The sequence below is a fragment of the Psammomys obesus genome, unplaced genomic scaffold, assembly GCF_907164565.1.
Source record: "Psammomys obesus unplaced genomic scaffold, mPsaObe1.curated_primary_1811, whole genome shotgun sequence".
NCBI lineage: Eukaryota > Metazoa > Chordata > Mammalia > Rodentia > Muridae > Psammomys > Psammomys obesus.
In genome coordinates, this window is record NW_026595981.1 from 26667155 (window position 1) to 26686740 (window position 19586).

Below are 19586 nucleotides of genomic sequence, written 5' to 3' on the forward strand. Positions count from 1 at the left end.
GAGCAGGAAGCCCCCTTGGGAGGAGAAGGCCCAGGCCTGGAGTTTGTTCAGACCTTGTTTCCAGGCTCCCTGGATTCTCACTACAGTTCAGAGAACCGAGCCTCCTTGATCTTGACAATCCCTTACCCTGGTGTCCAACGTAGGCTAGTCATTATAGTTTGTCCCCTTACCTCTGGGAGGGATGAAGTAAGCACCCAAGGTCCGCCGCTGCCCCATAAAGCCATAAGGTAAAAGGGACAGGGAGTGGATCCTTAGCAGGGCTTCTCTGTATCTGCTGCCTGTCTTCGCACCCTCCTCCTGTTGGCCTGATTTTGATCAATTCCCTGTGAACTATGAGCCATGGGCCCTACTCCACAGTGGAGTGGAGGGAGTCAGTGCAGAGAATACAGAGATGCGGTGTGCCACCTCCACCAGATGCTAACCCCGTGTCCTCTCTGGCTGGTACTGAGTAACTTGAGTGGTAACGGGGAATTTAGCTCACCAGTGAGCCCCTGTCTCTGGCACCAGGCACAGAGAGGAGCATAGACTTGAAGGACCTGGACTACTCTCCCTTCCAGAGGTTTGGAACAACCACACTGGGCAAGAGAAAGTCTCAGCACTGGGAACTGTTAGGATGGAAATGTTGACAAACCCCGTGCATTGCCAGGACAACTTTTATTTCTGTACTGCCACACCCAGGCCTGGCCAGCACCTTCTACAACAGACTGACAACAGACTGGAGGGAGGGATTGGTTTCAAGGGAAAGCAAAGCCCCAGGCTGAGGGATCTGTCCCCAGAGCCCTGGCCAAAGATTTTGCCTTCTTTTGTATTCCTAGACTGTTGTCAAGAACCCCAGCAGGAAAGACTGTCCCCGCTTTGCAGATGGGAAGCCCCAGGTTCAGCGGGGAAGTGACCGTCCAGATTCCAGGATAGCTTGTCAGGGGCCTGTTGTGTATTAACTAGCCTGGGACCCAAGGGCTGCAGCCTCCCAGCTGCTGCATTCCTCAGAACAGAGCTAGGAGGGAGCTGAGGGAGGTCCAGGACAAAGTTGTTTACCCAGAGGCAAGGCTCTGCTCCTAAATGTGTAAGTGTGTGTGTGTGTGTTTATGTGGGAGGTGTGTAGAGGAGGGTGTGGGGGGTCCATGTGGAGCATGATTGCAAATTGCTGGGCAAAGGGCAGGCAGGTGAGGAGGCTGGCCCCTCTTGGTTCGAGAGCTGAGGACTGTGAGGAGGAAGGAAACCAACCGACAGCCACCTCCACCCCTTACACAAAATGGCTGAAGGGCTCTTGGCCAGGACAGCACAGAGGTGAATTAATTTCCCCAGGGCTGGGGAGGTGGGGGAATGACAAATGAACAGGGTGGAGCAAGGAGAAAACAAAGCAAAGGGTGATCTGGGGAAGGGTCAGGCCTGTCGGAAGGGAAGGGGTCAGTGAAGAAAGTCACGTAGGCTCTGGCCTCCAGCTGGTCCCCCAATCTCAGGGTCAGCAGTGTCAAGACAGGAAGTCATCTTGAGAGCTCAGTGCCAGGGAGAGATGGAGGGCAGGTGTGAGTCCCTTTCAAGGGCCCTCCCACTTTCCTTCTGCTGGTCTCCCTTTGGCAGCCAGGTTCTGAGGTCTGGACTCTTGTGTTCCATCCAGTGTGGGAGAGATGCCGCTTCCTCACAGTCACAGCTGGAGGTCACTGGCTTTCATAGCAGAGCTGGGTAGCTTACTTTCCTTGGATCTCGAGGCCCAGAAAGCAATTCCTTCGTGGGACTGATGGTGGAAGCTTCCATGCCTGCTTGCCTGCCTGGCCGGATCTCTTTTTTTCCCTCTATCAGGGACTCTCTCACCCCAGGTGGCAATTCCAGTACCCATAAGTAGATAACTTCCTGCAAATAGGATCAGGTATGAAAAGATGGTGAAATGGGCAGAGGTAATGAGGTGGGCCTAGAGGGAAGCATTGCAGATCCAAGAAAGTAACTCAGTATGGGGAAAAAAGTGCCTGGTTCTGTTGTCCCTCTTGAGAACAGTAAGGTTGGCACTGGCCCTTTAAGTGGGGGTGCCAGCCAGTGCCCTCCCCCAGCCAACCCAATTCATGGGCACACTGAGCATGTGCAAGGTCTGTGCAAGTGAGGGGAGGAGGTTGGGGGTATAGATTCCGGAGGGAGCTTCCCACCCCCTACTTCCTGTAGCTGCCCACTCTCCTTCCTGGGTCTGACAAAGGAGCCCATGATGCTCCTTCAGTCCTTCCCCCGCCCACCACCCCAAACTAGAGGGCGCTGCCCTTTGGGTCTGCTGAGCTACCAAGGGTTCTGGGCAGGCCCTCTGTTCTTGAGAAGTGTCCCCAGTGCCTGGAGATGGCGATTGCCAGCCTGACTTCTCAGGAGTGGGTGGTGGCCAGTCTTCTGGTGCTTAACATGTTCGATTTCATTCCATCAGTGCCAGGGTTTTGAAGAGAACCCTGTGATGTTGCTCTGGAAATGAAACACAGAGCAAAGGGTGAGGTCCCTGCCCCCACCCACCAGGAGTTTCCAGTCAGGGCGGGGAAGCAGACACCTGGGGCTCTGCTTAGAGCCTCTTAGCCTGGTTTAGGGGATGGAACTGGGCTTCCTCTACCTGTAGCATCCAGCATCTTCCCCTGCCATGAGGGAAATCTACCCCCAGCCCCCAACCTGTTTCTGTAGCATCCTCTGCCCCTCCTCTGCAGTCGCTATCCCTACCCCTTTCTCTAGTCTTTAGGTACTTTAGGTACCATTATCTTTTTGTCAGAAACAAGGGCCATGCTGTGGCTGTGGCTCAGTTGGTAGAATGCTAACTTAGTGTGCACAAAGCCCTGGGTTAGGCCCTCAGCAGCACATAAAACCTGGGATAGTAGCTGATCCTTGTAAGGATTAGAAGGTCAAGGTCATCCATCTCAGTGAAACCCTGTCCCCAAAAAGCAAAGATACAGGGATGGAGAGATGATGGCTCAGTGCTTAAGAGGGCTTGCTGCCCTTCCAGACGACCAAGTTCAGATCCTAGCACCCATGTCCAGTGGGTCATAGCTGTTTGTGCTTCAGCTCCAGGAGGTAGATCTGACACCCTCTTCTGAGCCCTGTGTTTTCTCTCTCTCTCTCTCTCTCTCTCTCTCTCTCTCTGTCACACATACATACACACACAGAGCAGAGATACATGGTAAACTTCTATAACATGAAATGTGCCCTTCAAATGAGCAATTCAGTGGCATTTCCATTCATAATTTGCATCCCAGCACCCCAGTGCTTTCCGATTCCACAGAAATGAAATGCTGAAGCTATTAAACAGTTATTCTCTGCCCCAGTCCCCCTTCCCTCAGTCAGCCACACACCTGCTTTCTGTGCTTCTGGGTACCCTGAGCCTGGGCAGATTCGAAGATGGGTCTACAGCCGTACCACCCTGATGCCAGTCTCTTCCCCTGTCCGTCTAGGCCAGATACCCATACCCCTTCCCCAAAGTATAGTCTCCCTGTGGGTGCTATTGAGGGAGGAGCACTGGGCCAGGAGTCCTCAGATCCCCGATTGCTTCCAGTTCTGTTGGCAGGGACTACTTTCCTTATTTGTGAGGTGCAGGCGGGAGTTGCAAGCCAGGTTGCCCTCTAGGCAAGGCTCTGCTTCCTGACTAGTAAAATATATCCCCCATCTTTTATTCTTCCGGGCCCTCACTGCAAGTTCCGGCAGTGCCTATGGCCTCAGGGACCATGCGATTCATACTGTAAGGTCTGGAGGCAGTCCCTTGATGTGAGGTGAGGGAGCCTTAGCACAGAGAGGTTGAGAAAGGGGCCCAAGGCCACACCCCCTGGTACAGGGATAGCTGGGGTTGTGGGCAGTTCTTTCTGGTTCTGGTTTGAGCACTTGATCCTCTAGTGTTCCCCTTTCTTTAGGGAGAAAGTGCAGGTTGAGGTCTTTAGCCGACTGCCGGCTGTGTGGGCAGTGTTTTAGTGGGAGAGCCCATACATTTTACTACTCTCTAGGCATTGCATAATCGCGAAGCGCTCCATTTCCAAAGTGGTTCTTGGGAGCTCTCTGACTCCCTCAGTCCCTTATCTATTCTAGGTTTCCCCTCTGCCCTCAATGCTAGCCTCTGGAGGAACTGGGAGGCAGGCGCTGCCTGAACTAGAAAGGCCAGGCCTCCCTGCAAAGTGGGAAGCACAGGAGATATGTTGTCCTCCCTCCCTCCTAATTCCCTGTAGCCCAAAGTCCATCCCCTTACCCCAAACAGAGAGTTCTTTGTCAACCTTGGGGATCTGCTTGGGCTTGCCTGGCAGGGGACAGTCTGAGCAGCTGGTCCGCAGTTGGCAACTGAATCCCAGCTGCCTGTGGTCATATTCCAGAGACCACTGGCCTCTGAGACCCCACCCAGCATGGGACACCCCTCGTCAGTCCTCAGGGCACCCTCCTCCCCCATGGGCAAGGAGGATGGGCCCATCTACTGCTCCCTTTTAGCCGCAGGGGCTCCAGGGAGGAAGTTCCTAAAGCGTTTGAGGGGAGGACACAGACCTAAGAGGCCTGCCTCTGCCCCAGCTTTCACAGAAGGAAGGACAGGAGGCTCTGAACAATTTCAAATGGCTCCTACTCTTTCCAGGCTCCCTCCCCTGTCTCTCTCTCTCTGTCTCTGTGACTCCTTTGCCTCAGAGAGGAACCAGACAGGTTCCCTCAGGCTGTCTGGAGCCCAGCCCTGGAGTTCTGTGGTTGGGCTGGCCAGCTCCGTCACTGGCTGAGGATCATGAAGGCCCCAGACCCTACTGCCCTTTGCAACTACATGCCTAAGGGCAGGTGACTAGGAAGCAGAGGCCTCCCAAGCTAGGGGAAGTTATTGCTCCCTCTGTGGATTCAGTCCTCTGCTTCTCCACCTCTGAGAAAGAGTCTGTCTTCCCCTGGGTCCCTGGCCCAATGATCCTGATTTGACACTCACACTGACTGGGTCTGTAGCCCAGGGCCTCACTCAACACACCTCAGACAGCCTCCCCTAAAACAACCTAAGCTACCTTGTCCTCCTGGGCAGCGTTCCAGTTCACTGGGTTCCAGATTCTAGAAGACATTTGTGCAAATACTTTTATTCTTGTTTTCCCAACTGCTCATACATTTGGGGCCCTAACACTGTTGGAAAAAAAAAAAAAGTCTTTTCACTGTTATTTGAAATTCCTTATTTCCCATTGTTAGTATTTATTTTAAAATGATGCCATGCACACAACGGATATTATATGAAAGAAATTTATTGGATGGAGGTGGAGAGATACAGAGGAAAAGGAAAGAGAGAGCATGGTGGCCACCCCCAGGAAAGAAAGTAAGGCAGAGAGAAAGAGAAGAGAGTAAGAGAGAGGCAAAGTGTCGGGTTGGTTCTTTTATAGCTTATACATGCACAGCTAAACTGAATCTGCCACACACCTAGTGGGAGACACATGATGACATCATAGGTTACTAGGTAACCCGGAAGCAGGCTGCCTATCTACCAACACCTATTATATATGTATTTAAAACTTTTTGTTTTTGTTTTTCAAGACAGGGTTTCTCCGTGTAGCCTTGGCTGTCCTAGATTCACTTTGTAGACCTGGCTGGCTTCAAACTCACAGAAATCCACCTGCCTCTGCCTCCTCCAGTGCTGGGATTACAGGCGTGCGCCACCATGCCCCATTTTTTTATCGTTTTACTTTTCCCCCTGAGACAGGGTTTTTATTATATAGTCCTGGCTATCCTAGAACTCACTGGCTGGCCTTGAACATCAGAGACCTGCCTGCCTCTGCCTCCCCAATGGGGAATGTGGCATCCAGGAAGTAAGTGCTGTGCATGAGCCCACTGGAACTTTCAGAATGGATGCCATCCTTGCTTCCTTTGATAGTATCTTCCATATTCTCCTCGACTCCCGCAGGCCAGAGTGTGGGTGTCTCTCTGGAACCAAGTAGACTTCTCCAGGGATCTAAAGTGTAGAGGGTAAGAGCACATTGCACTGAACATCTTCAAATACTGAGTCATCTGCCCCGTGTTGCCCGTTTGTACCCCAGAAGCGAAAGGGCACATTCTCATGTCCCTGCCTAGACACAAAGCCTGCCATTGAGAAGATGCCATGTGTCACCAGGAATATAAGCAGCGCCACGTATTTATCCAAAAGGAACACACTGGGTGTGTTTCTGTCCCAAGGTGGCTGCGACAGAGGGCCAGCAACTGGCTAAAACAACAGGAGAGAATCAGTTAATTGTCTCGAAATCCCGGCCAGAGGTCTGAAATGCTTCCCGTGAAACCTCTACAAAAAGGACAGTTTACCTCTTCTTTAGCTTCTGTCAGCTTGTTGGCAAGTTGTGGTCTTTCTTAAATTGTAGATGGCTTCCCCCGACCCCACCCCACCCCACACACAATGCCAAGAACGAAACCCAGGGCTTCATGCACACGAGGCAAGCAAAGTATTCCTACTCTGCAGCTGAGCAACATTCCCAGGCCTACCGCTTCCTGTCTTCAGGGGGCCTCTTCCCTCTGTGTGCATCTGTCTCTGTGTCCAAATCCTCTCTTTTTAGAAGGACACCAGTCCTATTTCATTAGCACCCTCCCTAATAGCCTTATTTTAACTTGATTACCCCAGCAAAGACCCAATTTCCAAATGAGGCTACATTCCGAGGCACTGGTGGGTGGGTAAAGAATTAATCCTTAACAGTGGTGGCTGCTCAGTGCCAGGCATGGGGCTGTCTGCTACAGTGAGCTCTGTGGACACACTCACATCCTCACGGAGTTTATAGTGCTAGATTTCAGTTTGGTTTTCATTTGTTTGTTCTTGACAGGGTCTCGTGTAGCCCAGGCTAGCTCTGAACTCTGTGTAGCTGAGGGTGACCCTGAGCTCATCTTTGTCTGCCCGTCCCAAGGGCTAGGCATAGACCATCACATCTGGGTTTCTGTCCCTTGTTCCTCCCTTCCCCCTTCCCTTCCTGTCTTAGTCTCTTTCGCTGTGAGGAAACACCTAAAGCAAACTCAGGGAGGAAAGTGTTTATTTTGCTTACTTCTCCATATCAGAGTGCATTATCCTTGGGAGTCAGGGCAGGACCTGGAGGCAGCTGCTGATCCATAAGCCATGGAGGAGTTGATGCTTACTGGTTTGCTCAGCCTGCTTTCTTGTAGAGCCCAGGACCACATGCCTAGGGCAGTACCACCCCACAATGGGCTGGACCCTCCCCCATCAATCAGTAATTAAGAAAATGGCTATTGGCTTTGCCTGCCTACTGCCTGATCCTACGCTGGGGTTTGTTTTCAATTGAAGTTCCCTTTTCTCAGATGATCCTACCTTGTGTCAAATTGACACAAAACGATCTAAGACACTTACTTGTGCCATCTCTCTCTCTCTCTCTCTCTCTCTCTCTCTCTGTGTGTGTGTGTGTGTGTGTGTGGGGTGTATGTGTTGGGGTGACAGATGTTCACATATATGGAGGCTAGAGGTCAATGGGAGTGTCTTCAGTTGCTGTCTTGGTTAGGTTTTTGTTTTTTGTTTTGTTTGTTTTGGTCTATTTGATATAAGCTCGAGTCATCTGGGAGATCTGGGAGGCTAGAACCTCAGCTGGAGAACTGTCTCCATCAGCTTCCTGTGGGCATGTATGTCTGTAGAGTTTTCTTGATTGATGACTGATGTGGGAGGACCCAGCCCACTTAGGAGGTTCAACCCCTGGGCAGGTGGTCCTGAGTTGTAGAAGAAGCCAAGCTGAGTGGGCATGGTAGTGCACCTGTGATCCCAGCACTCAGGGAGGCAGAGGCAGAGGCAGGTGGATCGCTGTGAGTTCGAGGCCAGTCTGGCCTACAAAACGAGTCTAGGACAGCCAAGGCTACACAGGGAAACCCTGTCTCGAAAAGCCAAAAAAAAAAAAAAAAAAAAAGAAGCCAAGTTGAGCCACCATTGAGTTCTAGGACAGCTAGAACTACACAGAGAAACCCTGCCATGAAAAACCAAAGAAGGAAGAGGAGGAGGACGAGAAGAGCCAAGCTGAACAAGCCATGAAGAGCAAGACAGTAAGCAGCATTCCCCCGTGGCTCCTGCCTCTGCTTCTGCTTGAGTTCCAGCTCCTGATGTCCCTCAGCGATTGAATAAACTCCTTCCTCCCCAAGCTGCTTTTGCTCATGGTGTCTATCATAGCAAGAAAAGCAAGTAGGATACCCCATTTTTTTTGAGATTGGGTCTTACACTAAACTTGGACCTCACTAGTTGGCTGGCCAGAGAGTTCCAGAGATCTTCGTGTCTGTGTCAGTCAGTTCTGGGATTATGGGCTTCAGCCACTGTTAGTCTTTTTACATGAGTACCAGGGACCGGCACTCAGGTCCTTCCTTACACTTTCACAGCAAGTACTTCATTAAGTTGTGTTTCCAGCTACTTCAATAGTCGTTTTTTATTGTAGCCTTTTACAGGACTTCAATTTTTATCTTGTGCATATAGATATTTTGCCTGTGTGTATGTCTGTGCACCATGGTCATGTATGGTGCACAGACATACATACATGTGCACATACATGGTTATCTATGGTGCCTGTGGAGGCCAAAAGAGGGTGTCAGATCTCCTGGAACTGGAGTTAAGAGATGGTTGTGGGCTCGAAATCAAACCCAGGTCCTCTGGAGGAGCAACCAGTGCCCTTAACCACTAAACCATCTCTTCAGCCTCACTTGTAACCTTTTAAATACCGCCCGTCATGATGGGCGGTGTTGGCACACAGAGGCAGGAGGATCTCTGGGTTCGAGGCCAGCCTGTTCTACAGAGTGAGCTCCAGGACAGCCAGGGCTACACAGATAAACCTGGCCTTGAAAAACAAAACAAAATTAAAAATTAAAAATAAATACCACCCTTCATGATGGGTGGTGGTGGGGCATGACTTTAATCCCAGCCCTCAGGAGGCAGAGGCAGGCAGGTCTCTGAGTTCGAGGCCAGCCTGGTGAGTTCTAGAACTGACAAGGCTACACAGAGAAACTCTTGTCCCAAAACAAAACAAAAAAACAAACAAAACAAGAAAAAAAATAACACCCTTCATTTATGGAACATTTCAGAAAGTTCATGATCTTTTTATTCATCTGTGTTTCTTTGAGCCTGATCACCAGGTCCCCACGTCACAGATGGGGAGACTGGGTTTCAGAGAACTGGGTGGGCTAGGGACCCCCGTGAGGAATAAGTTGTAACACAGCAACACTATTTAGGCCTTGCTGGGTGCCAGCCAGTACAAGCTGTGTATCCTTCTTGCCATTTGATCCCCACAGACAGTCCGTGAGGGAAGAGGCTGACACCACCATAGTGGCCCTGCCTGTCACCTCAGCACTTTGGAGGTAGATACAGGAAGATAAAGAAGTTAAGGTCAGCGGGGAACAGTGGTGCACACCTGTAATCCTAGAACTCAGGGAGGCAGAGGTAGGTGGGTCTCTGTGAGTTCGAGGCCAGCCTGGTCTACAAAGTGAGTCCAGGGCAGCCAAGACTACAAAGAGAGACCCTGTCTCAAAAAAAAAAAAAAAAGAAATCAAAGTTGCCCTTAGTAATTGGCTCTGTAGTGAGTTCAAGGCCAGCCTGGGCTACAGGACTAAAAGTCAAGGAAGACATTGAAGCATGAGTAGCCCAAGGCCAAGTGGCTAATAAGAGATTGTAGCACCACTTGAACCCAGGCAGTCTGGCTCAGCATCTAATACCTGATGTGTCTTTCTGGTCCCTTTGTTCATGACTCCAGCAGGGGGTCATGTGTGCCCCTGGTTTGGTCCTGGGATTGTACCACGGGGCCTTGTGTGGCACCAAGCCCTCATCCCTGTACGAGAGCAGAGTGAGTTCCTATGCACTCCTACCCACTGAGCCACCTTCGCAGCCCAGCCTGGAACTTTTGATTCCCCTGCTTCATCTTTCGGAGATGACAGACTCCAGCCAGGCCCAAGTATGTCCTGGACACTCCGTCCACAGTGTGGCAGCGTTGGGAGGTGGGGCCCCGGCGAGTGAGGATTAGATCCCGGGGCTCAGAATGAAGGGACCCATCCGAATGGGGTTGCTGAGGGAGCGGGACCGACATAAAAACAACTCTCCGTTCTACTGCCTCGGTTTCCAGGTGCTGCCTTCTCAGCTGTGGGCCACCACGCCTGGCCACATTTGTTTGGGTTTTGTAGGTTACTGAGCCTGTGGTGTTTTATCCTCGGACCATGCTATGCGGGTAAACGAACATCAACCTACCCCCCTGGTGCCTGGTTGGTATGTCCCTTCGTTACGGCCTGGATCCTGATGGTCTGGGTCCTGACTGAGATGCTGAGTCCCTTAGTGGCTCAGTGTGCAGGATTACAAGCGCTTAGCTTACCTTCTGTAATGTATTTATTGTGTTTGCAGGGTAGCACACACGTGTCACGGCATGCACACGAGGTCAGACGGAGGACATGACTGGCGACGGTTCTCTTTCTCTACCCTGTGGGGGCTGAAGATCGAGTTCAGCCAGTCTTGGCAGCAAGTGCCTTGACCCTCCGAACCGTCTCCCTGGCCCAGGATAGACTTTTGAGAAGAGTTCCCAGGTATCCCAGGCTGGTCTCGAACTTGTAGCAGAGGATGACCTTCAACTCCTGATCCTCCTGCCTCCACCTTGTGAGTACTGGGATGACAGGCATGTACTACCATAGGTGGCTACAAGTTGCTTTATTTTTAATATCAGATTGATGAATGGGTGAATGAGGAACTAATCAATGAATGAAGGAGGAAGCGGTTCACTGATTTCAGCCAGTCTGGTAGGGAGGTTGCCGATGTCTGAAGGAGAAGATGCAGAAGGTCAGCTTGGTGCTCCGGAAGCTCACTGTAGTCACCTATCTTTACAGCTCTGCCTTCCTCAGGCTACCCAGTGGGGACTTCATCTTCATGCCCATCAGTGAGGGCGAAAGTAGGCTTCCCACAGCTTCCCCTGGCAGTGGCCTTGTCGCAGCCCTCCTACTACTCACAGTGATCGAGGTTCAGCAAATCATCAGTTGCCACAGAAGTAACACTTGTTTCTCCTCTTCCGAGGCCACCCTCAAAGCCTGTGGAACCTTCAGCGTGCCTAGCAAGTGGCTCTCCCTCTCAGCTGTCACTTGCATTCCTCACAGCCCCTCTCAAAGCTAGGCTTGCTTTGGTGGGTTTTGAGTGGTGAGGAGTGCCTTTCTCAGAGGCTGCATCCCACTTGGGCCCAACAGCAGACAAAATGTGCTTATAAACCGGTGGTGTCTCCACTCACAAAGATGGCGCGCTGAAGTCCCTCACTGAGTCTCTGACAGCGTGCCCCCCGAGAGCCTTCATTTCTGTCCCATGAAGAGATGAAAGAGACATATACCTATAGACTCAGCTGTTCAGGAGGCTGAAGAGGATCAGAAGTTCAAGGCCATCCTTGGCTACACAGAGAGTTCCAGGCCAACCTGAGACGCATTAAGGCAGGCTCTCAAAACAAACAAACAGACAAACAAACAAAGCATGGGAGTGGGGCCTGGGAGGACAGCTTGGTCAGCAGTGTCTACAGTGAAAAAGTTGTCCTTTGTGTGCCCATGTGCCCCTACATACTACTATTAAAATATATAGGGAGGAGGTGGCCGGCACTCAGGAGGCAGAGGCAGGCAGGGCTCTGTGATTTCAAGGCCAGCCTGGTCTACAGAGTGAGTTCCAGGACAGCCAAGGCTACGCAGAGAAACCCTGTCTCGATATAAAAACAAAACAGAAACAACAACAAACCAGGTGTGGTAGTTTGTGCTTGTAATCCCAGCATTGGGGAGGCAGAGAAAGGTGAATCCCTGGGGCGCCCTAGTCAGCCAGTCTAACCTTCTGGGGGACTTCCAAGCCAGTGAGAGACCCTGCTTTAAAAAACACAAGGTGGACAGCACCCTGAGAAGGACACTGGGATTGACCTCCGGCCTCCGAATGGATTGTTTACACAGCACACACCAAGAACCAAGTTATGTGTGGCATACAGGATCGCTTTTGAGGGGGAGGGGAGTTTTGATGATTTCTTTTTGTTACTTTTTTTTTTTTTTTTTTTTAAAGTGGAACTCCCTGTATAGATCAGGTTGGCCTCAAACTCTCTGCCTCTGCCTCTCCACTGTTAGTATTAAACATGTATGCCGCCACACCTAGCAATTTTTGTTGTTTTGAGACAGGATCCCATTATGTGGCCCCAGGCTCTCCCTGAACTCATGATTCCCCTGTGTTGGGCTGGTATTATAGGCACAGAGTCTAGCTTTCAGCTTTATCCCTTTTTCCTTTTTTAAAGATTTATTTATTTATTTATTGTTTATACAGTATTCTGCCTGCATGTACACTTGCATGCCAGAAGAGGGCACCAGATCTCATTATAGATGGTAGCCATCATGTGGTCGATGGGAATTGAACTCAGGACCTCTGGAAAAACAGACAGCGCTCTTTACCACTGAGCCATCTCTCCAGCCCTATCCCTTTTTCTAAATGGTCCTTGCCATTGCATTCATTTCGTTGTTTTTTTTTTTTTCCTGAATACTTGATATTTGTCTGATTAATATATTTTGTAATTAAAGGAATTTAGCTAGGCATGGTGTTGCAGTCCTGTAACTGTAGCTATTTAGGAGACTGAGGCAGAAGGCCCTCAAGCTCTAGGCTTCTAACAAAAAGAGGGTGTATTTGTGTGTGTCTTGGGAGATGGCTCAGTGGGTCAAGCATTTCCCATGTAAGTATGAAGACTGTAGTCCAGGATTCCCAGAATCCATATAAAACAGCTTTGTGGGTGTGGTGGTCTACCTGTAATCCTGGCAGAGGAGACAGGGAGCTGGCTAGCAAGCCTAGCTGAGCCAGCAAGCTCCACGCTCAGGGACAGACCCTGCCTCAATATAGACGGGGGAGTAGAAAATTCATAAATCACCTGAAGATCTTAATGACTCTTCCAAATATATACACTTGTGTCACCCACCACACCCAATGAAGAAATAGTGTCAGCATCCAGAACATTCCAAGCCTGCCCTTCATCCCTGGGTCCCAAAGATAACCTGCATTCTGACCCCTGACATGGAATAGTTGACTGTCTTGGAATTTTCTATGAAAGTCAACAAGATATTTCCATCCTCTGTGCTTTTTCTTTCCTTCAGCATTGTTTGTGACATTTCTTCACGTCATGAATAACAGTAATCTATTCTTTTTCCTTGCCACATAGTACTCTGTTACATGAATATGCTAAAATGCATTTGCTTGAGCATGCTAAATGGCTAAGGGGGTAAAGGCCTGCCAAGCCTGAGTCTGACAGTGACCTGAGTTTGGACCCTGAGAACTACATGGTGGAAGGAGAGAACCAAATCCCACAAGTTGTCCTCTGACCTTCCACACATGTGCTACAGTACACACACTCACACACACACTGAATACATCAAGAACGTAAAAAAAAAAAAAGTTGGTCCTGGTGTTGCACACCTTTAATCCCAGCACTTGGGGTTGCAGAAGCAGTCGGATCTCTGTGAGTTCAAGGTCAGCCTGGTCTACAAAGTGAGCCCAGGACAGCCAGGGCTCAGTTACACAGAGAAAAACAAACAAACATAAAAAGTATGGGCCTGTAGTGGTAGCTCACATCTGCAATCCTAGCTCTTGGGAAGCAGAGGCAGGTAAGTTTCTGTGAGTTCTGTCTGGTATACATAGTGAGTCCCAGACCAGTAAGGCTACATAGAGAGACACTGTCTAAAAAAAAAAGCTAAAGGCAGGGACTGGATATGTGAGTTCTTTCTGGTTGGGGTTGTTAGGATGTGCAGCTGTGAAAAACTCTTCTCCTGGTTCTCAGGTCTACTCTTCCCTCTTGGGCTTGTACCTAGTATTTTGGGTCACCTTGTCTCTGCATACATATATTCAGCTCTAACAGAAACTGCGCCACAGTGTCTATCCTCACCAACTGAGTTTGCTCCTCATCCTATCCAGAACATGTGCTGTCTGCTGCCTTCCTTCCTTTCTTTTTTCCTTTCCTTTCTTTCTCTTTTTTCTTTCTTTCTTTCTTTTTCTTTTTTCTTCCTCTTTCTCCTTCCTCCCTCCCTCCCTCCCTCCCTCCCTCCCTTCCTTCCTTTTCTTTCTAAAAAAAAGATTTAGGCCAGGCCATGGTGGTGCATGCCTTTAATCCCAGCACTCAGGAGGAAGAGACAGGTGGATCTATGTGAGGCTAGCCTGGTCTACAAATCAAGTTCCAGGACAACCAGAGCTGTTACACAGAGAAACAAAACAAAAAGTCTATGTTTTTATTTATGGGTACTGTGTATGTTCAGGAGCCCTCAGAGGCCAGCGGGTGTTAGATCCCCTGGAATTAAAGGCAGTTTTGAGCTGCCGGATGTGGGTGCTGGGAACTCAGTACAGGTCCTCTGGAAGAGCAGGTAAGTGCTCCTAACTGCCAGCCATCTCTCCGTGTCCACCTGGCCCACAGCAACTTCTGAGCATGGCAACCTTAGCTGGCCTGAGACTCAGACGTCACCTAGACTCTGCCTCTCAAGGGCTGGCACTTCAAGTGTGGACTAAGACACCTGGCCTGGCGACATTTAAATAGTTAATTAATAGGACAGGATCTCTTGTATCTTGGGCTGCCCTGGAACTTGCTATGTAGCTAAGGAAGACTTTAAATTTTTGATCTTCCTCCTCCCACTTCTAACATGCTGGGATTACAAGCGTGTAACCCACCATAACGTCGTACCATGTGCTACCGTGCTCTGTTTATGCAATGCTGTTGACCAAACCCAGGGCTTTACCAACGCTAGGTGAACACTGGACCACTGTACCCCAGCTCTGTGGTAAATACACAAGGAAAACCACCTGAAGGGAAGAATTATTTCTTGTGGCTCACAGTTTCAGAGAGCTCAGTCCATTATTCTTGCTCTGTCGATCCTGGGCCGGTGTGAAGCTAAACACTGAGGTGGTGGTTGGTGGTGCTTGGTGTAGGAGGATGCCGTTTACTCAAGGTGGGCAGGAAGCAGAAAGCCAGACAGAAACAGGGTTCAGGGATAACATTTAAAAAAACACCTCCTGAAGCTGCTACCAAAAGCGCCCATCAGGAGGAACCAAGCCTTCCCCTTGGCTGTGTGGACATTTCACCTGCCAGCTATAGCAACAGGAACAGGGAGAAGGTGCTTCTTTCCAGCTTGACAACTTGAGTAGATGAAGAGAAGGGAGTCCGCGAAGTCACCCTCTGGCTTCCGTACCCGGGCATGGCGCCATGCACCCATGTTCACATACATGCCATACAGACAGTAAAAATAAGCAAACAAATAATAAAAATCCGGGCATGGCTTTGCACATTTTTTATTTCCAGCACTTGGGAAGCTGAGGCAGGGAGATCTCGTTGAGTTCCAGGCCAGCCTGGTCTACGTGGCAGTTCCAGGCCACCTAGGGCTAGAGTGAGATCCTGTCTCAAACAACAACAAACTCAAAACAACAAAAATCCACAATACTTCATTTTCCTATGTAGTCCAGGCTGGCTCTGAACTCTTATCTTCTTGCCTGAGTGTTGAGATTACAGGCACAGGCTGCCCCTCCTGGCCTGGTTTCTTGTTTTCCTTTTCTTTCTAAAGTTAAATTTGTTGGAACGTACGTAACGCTGTACACCCAATATCCCTGCACTTCTTAGAGTAGAGGCAGAAGGATCAGGAGTGAAGGCCAGCCTCAGCTACATAGTGGCTTGAAGATAGCTTAGACTGGATAAGACCGTGTCTCAAGGAAACCAAACCAAAATCCAACCAACCAAGCAAAAATCCCAAAATCAAACAAGCAAAAACCAAGTTAAGTGTATTGGCTAAAGCTGGTGTGATGGCTATAATCCTGGCACTCCGGGAGGCAGAGGCAGGTGGGTCTCTGTGAGTTTAAAGCCAGCCTGGTCTACAGAGGCAATTTCAGGACAGCCGGGGCTACACAGAGAAACTGTCTCGAAAAACAAAAGCATTGGCTAAGTGCTTGAGGTCCGTCTTTTATTTTAGTCTCACATCAGCTGCATTAGAAAGGGGTTGCTGATAACCCAGGCTTTTCTTGTTTTGTCAGGGTCTCACTCTATGGCTGGCCTGGAATTCACTACTTAGGAGACTAGATCTGCCTGTCTGCCTCCTGGGTACTGGGATTAGAGGCAATGCACCACCGCCAGGCCCCACTATGTTTATGTTAACTGTGTTTCATACACGAGAAATTGACCCTGAAGAAGCCAAAATAAGTCCAACAAAAATAATCTCTCCTCCCTCCCCCTTTCCCTCTTATTCCACGCCCCCTTCCTCCCCATCTTCCTCCTCTGCCCAGAAGCCTCTTAAATACCAAGGACAGACACTGCCACCTAAAGAATTTCTTTAAGTGCAGGGCGGTGGTGCCAGCACTGGGGAGGCAGTGGCAAGTGGATCTGTGAGTTCGAGGCCAGCCTGGTCTATAGAGTGGGTTCCAGGACATTCAGGGCTACACTGAGAAACTCTTGTCTCAAAAAATAAAAAAAAAAAAAGAGGGAGAGAGATTATTGCAGGGTTGAAGTGTGGTACCAGGAAGACAAACACTGGAGCTGGTGAGAGACAAATTCAGTAAGGGAATTTTGTCCCGGGTGTGCTGCTGATCCCGCTCTGTTGGGAAGCGTTACTGAAAAACACGGGGTGGAACTGGACCGAATGGTAACGGCACCTTTGACGGTCCCAGCCAAGATCTGTCGGCCTTGCGTGGTGCATCGGGTCAACCTCCAGAGGGGAGCTCAGAGGAGGGTGTGGAAGGCGCAGCGCCGCGAGTCCTTCCTGGGAGCAAGGGGCGGATGGGCGCAGCCCCCTCTACCCTGAACGTGGCTGGGCCAGCTGAGCGCTGGAGACTGCAGCTGAGGGTACTGCCCGCCCCTCCTCCACCCCAGCACCTAGACCTGCCGTCAGCCCTTTCCCAAATCTACCCTGCCCCCTGGATCCCTCAGAAGGAACTGGAGGCCAGGATTTACAAATGGGCCCCAGCAGGGCCAGCGTGGGACGGGCCGAAAACATGTTTGTTTTGAAGAGCTAGATAGAGCTGCCCAGGAGGAGGAGAGGGAGGGGGAAGGAGGGAGGAGGGAAGATAGGCGGAGGGAAAGGGAAGATTAATTGGCTACTTAGACTCTAGAGCCAGGAATTGAATGAAGCCTGCCCACGCTACCTCCTGTCCTCCTCCACTTGGCATCTTGAGAGGGGTTGGTGGCCTTGTAAGGACACAGGAAAGCTGAAGGCCCGAGAGCCGGTGGCCAGGTTCGGGCGAGGATGAACGAGGTTACCCACATAGATCCCGGGCCCTGGGTTCTGGGGGAAAAAAAAAAAAAATCCAGAGGTTGACTGGTTTCCAGGTCCTGGTCAGGCAGGTTCTGCCAATGCTGACTCACAGCGCCACCTGCCGGCCGGGGCCCCCACGGCAGAGCAGGCCTCCCTGTAGGCGAGTCTCTCCTGGCCTGGGTCCCTGGCCACTCCAGCGGTCAGATCAGAAAATGTCGCGGTTGACAGCCAAGGAAGGAATGTTCTGAAGCAGCGGGGACTCTGCCTTTCCGGCCACCTGTGCCCCTCATTCCACCCCGTGCTCTCGGGACACTGCCGGTTCTAGGCTAATTCTGGAGGCGAAAAAACAACAAAATGTCTCTCTGGAAGATTCCTGGTTTTGATGGTAGTTTTGTCTGTTTGTCTGCAGAGCTTGGGGCTGGAGTGGATCGAACTCGGGACCTCGTGCTTGCTAGCCCGTGCTCTACCGCTGAGAACATCCTCAGTCTCCTTAGTCTGGCTGTCCAGGAGCTCACATTGTAGAGCAGGCTGGCCTCAAACTCACTGTCTCTGCTTCCTGAGTGCTGAGACCTGTGTCACCATGCCAGTCCTGTGTCACCATGCCAGGCTGTATTTTCACTTTTGAAATAGGGTCTCCCAAGTTGCTAGGTTGAACTTAGACTTGTTTGTTTTGGTTTTGTTGTTGTTGTTTTTCGAGACAGGGTTTCTCTGTGTAGCCTTGGCTGTCCTGGACTCACTTTGTAGACCAGTCTAGCCTCACACTCACAGAGACCCACCTGCCTCTGCCTCCCCCGACTGCTGGGATTAGAGGCGCCACCTTGTCTGCTGCTAGATTGGACTTGACTTTGCTCCATAGTCCAAGTAAACCTGAGACTTGGAGCAGCCCTGCTCAGCCTGTAAGCTAGGCGGGATCTCAGACTTTTGCCGTTTGGGTAGCTTTTGTTGTTGAATTTGTGTGTGTGTGTGTGTGTGTGTGTGTGTATAAAGGAGCAGATTAGTGTGCGTGTGTGCAGAAGTCAGAGGACAACTTTTAGGAGTCTCTTTTCTCCTACCATGGGGCATGGGCTCCTGGAACTGAAATCAGGTGATCGGGCTTGTGTCCTAAGCACTTTTGCTTGCTGAGCCGCAAGTAAAAGTTTTGTTTTGTTTTGTTTTGTTTTGTTTTTGAGACAGGGTTTCTCTGTGCAGTCCTGGTTGTGCTGGAACTGGCTCTGTAAACCAGGCAGGCCTTGAACTGAGAGATCCACTCTGCCTCCTGATTGCTCAGATTAAAGACATGCATCACCACTGCAGCCACCACCACCACCACTACTTGGCTACCTTAATCTCTAATTAATCAATTCATTCATTCATTCATCTATTTATCTATTTGGTTTTTTCAAGACAGGGTTTCACTATGTAGACCAGGCTGGCTTCAGACCCAGAGATCTACCTGCCTCTGTCTCCAAGCGCTGGGATTAAAGGTGTGTCCTCCACTGCCTGGGCTAATACTGGGCTTTTTTATGTAGTGGGTGTTGGGGTCTGAACTCAGGTCCTTATACTTGGGTGGCAAGTACTAACCTGAGAGTATGCTGACTTTTTATGAATCTTTTATTAGAATACACACACACACACACACACAAACACATACATGGATGTATTTTAAGTTTATGGAAGAGTTTTTAAGAAATGATACCCAGATTTTGTTCAAAGTTTTCCCTATTTGTTCTCTTTCATCTGTATTTTATATGTATCAAAATATTTTTGAGGAGAAGGGCCTGAGGGTCCATCAGTAGCACAGTCTGTGCTTAGCATGGGCTAGAGGACTTGAATATTTAATTCCCAGCAGGGCCTTGAGCACATGACCCTTGACCCACAAATACTTGAGTGGGCATTTATTTCCTAAGAGCGTGTCTTGCATCAGCACGGCTGACTTTTCACCCCCAGGGACTGAACGCAGTTGGCTTCACCCTTTCATCTAATCCACTCTCCATATCCAGTGGGAGGTTCATTTTTCTCAGATTCTTCTCCCGTCTGTCATCTAGACCGGTTTCACGCGTCTACGTAATTGTCACGTTTATCTTCCCCTCTCTATTTATTTGTTATTTTGAGACACGGACTCAATGTTACCCTGGGCTGGCCCGTAACTCACTGTCTAGACCAGGCTGGCCTCAAGCACTCAGCGATCCACCTGCCTCTGTCTTGAGAGTGCTGGAATTAAAGGAATTAAATTAACGTGCTCACTTCTGTTCCTGGCTTTTCCTTATTTTGGGTATGTGACTGTGAGTGCGTGTGTGTGTGTGTGTGTGTGTGTGTGTGTGTGTGTGTGTTTACATGAATGTCCAGATCAGAGATCAGCCTTGGGAGTCGTCCCTCAGGAAGCCTGGTTCCCTCACTGGGACTGGGGCCCACTGACTAGGCTGGCCGGTCAGCGAGCCCAAAGCGGTTTCTGCCTCTTCAGTGCT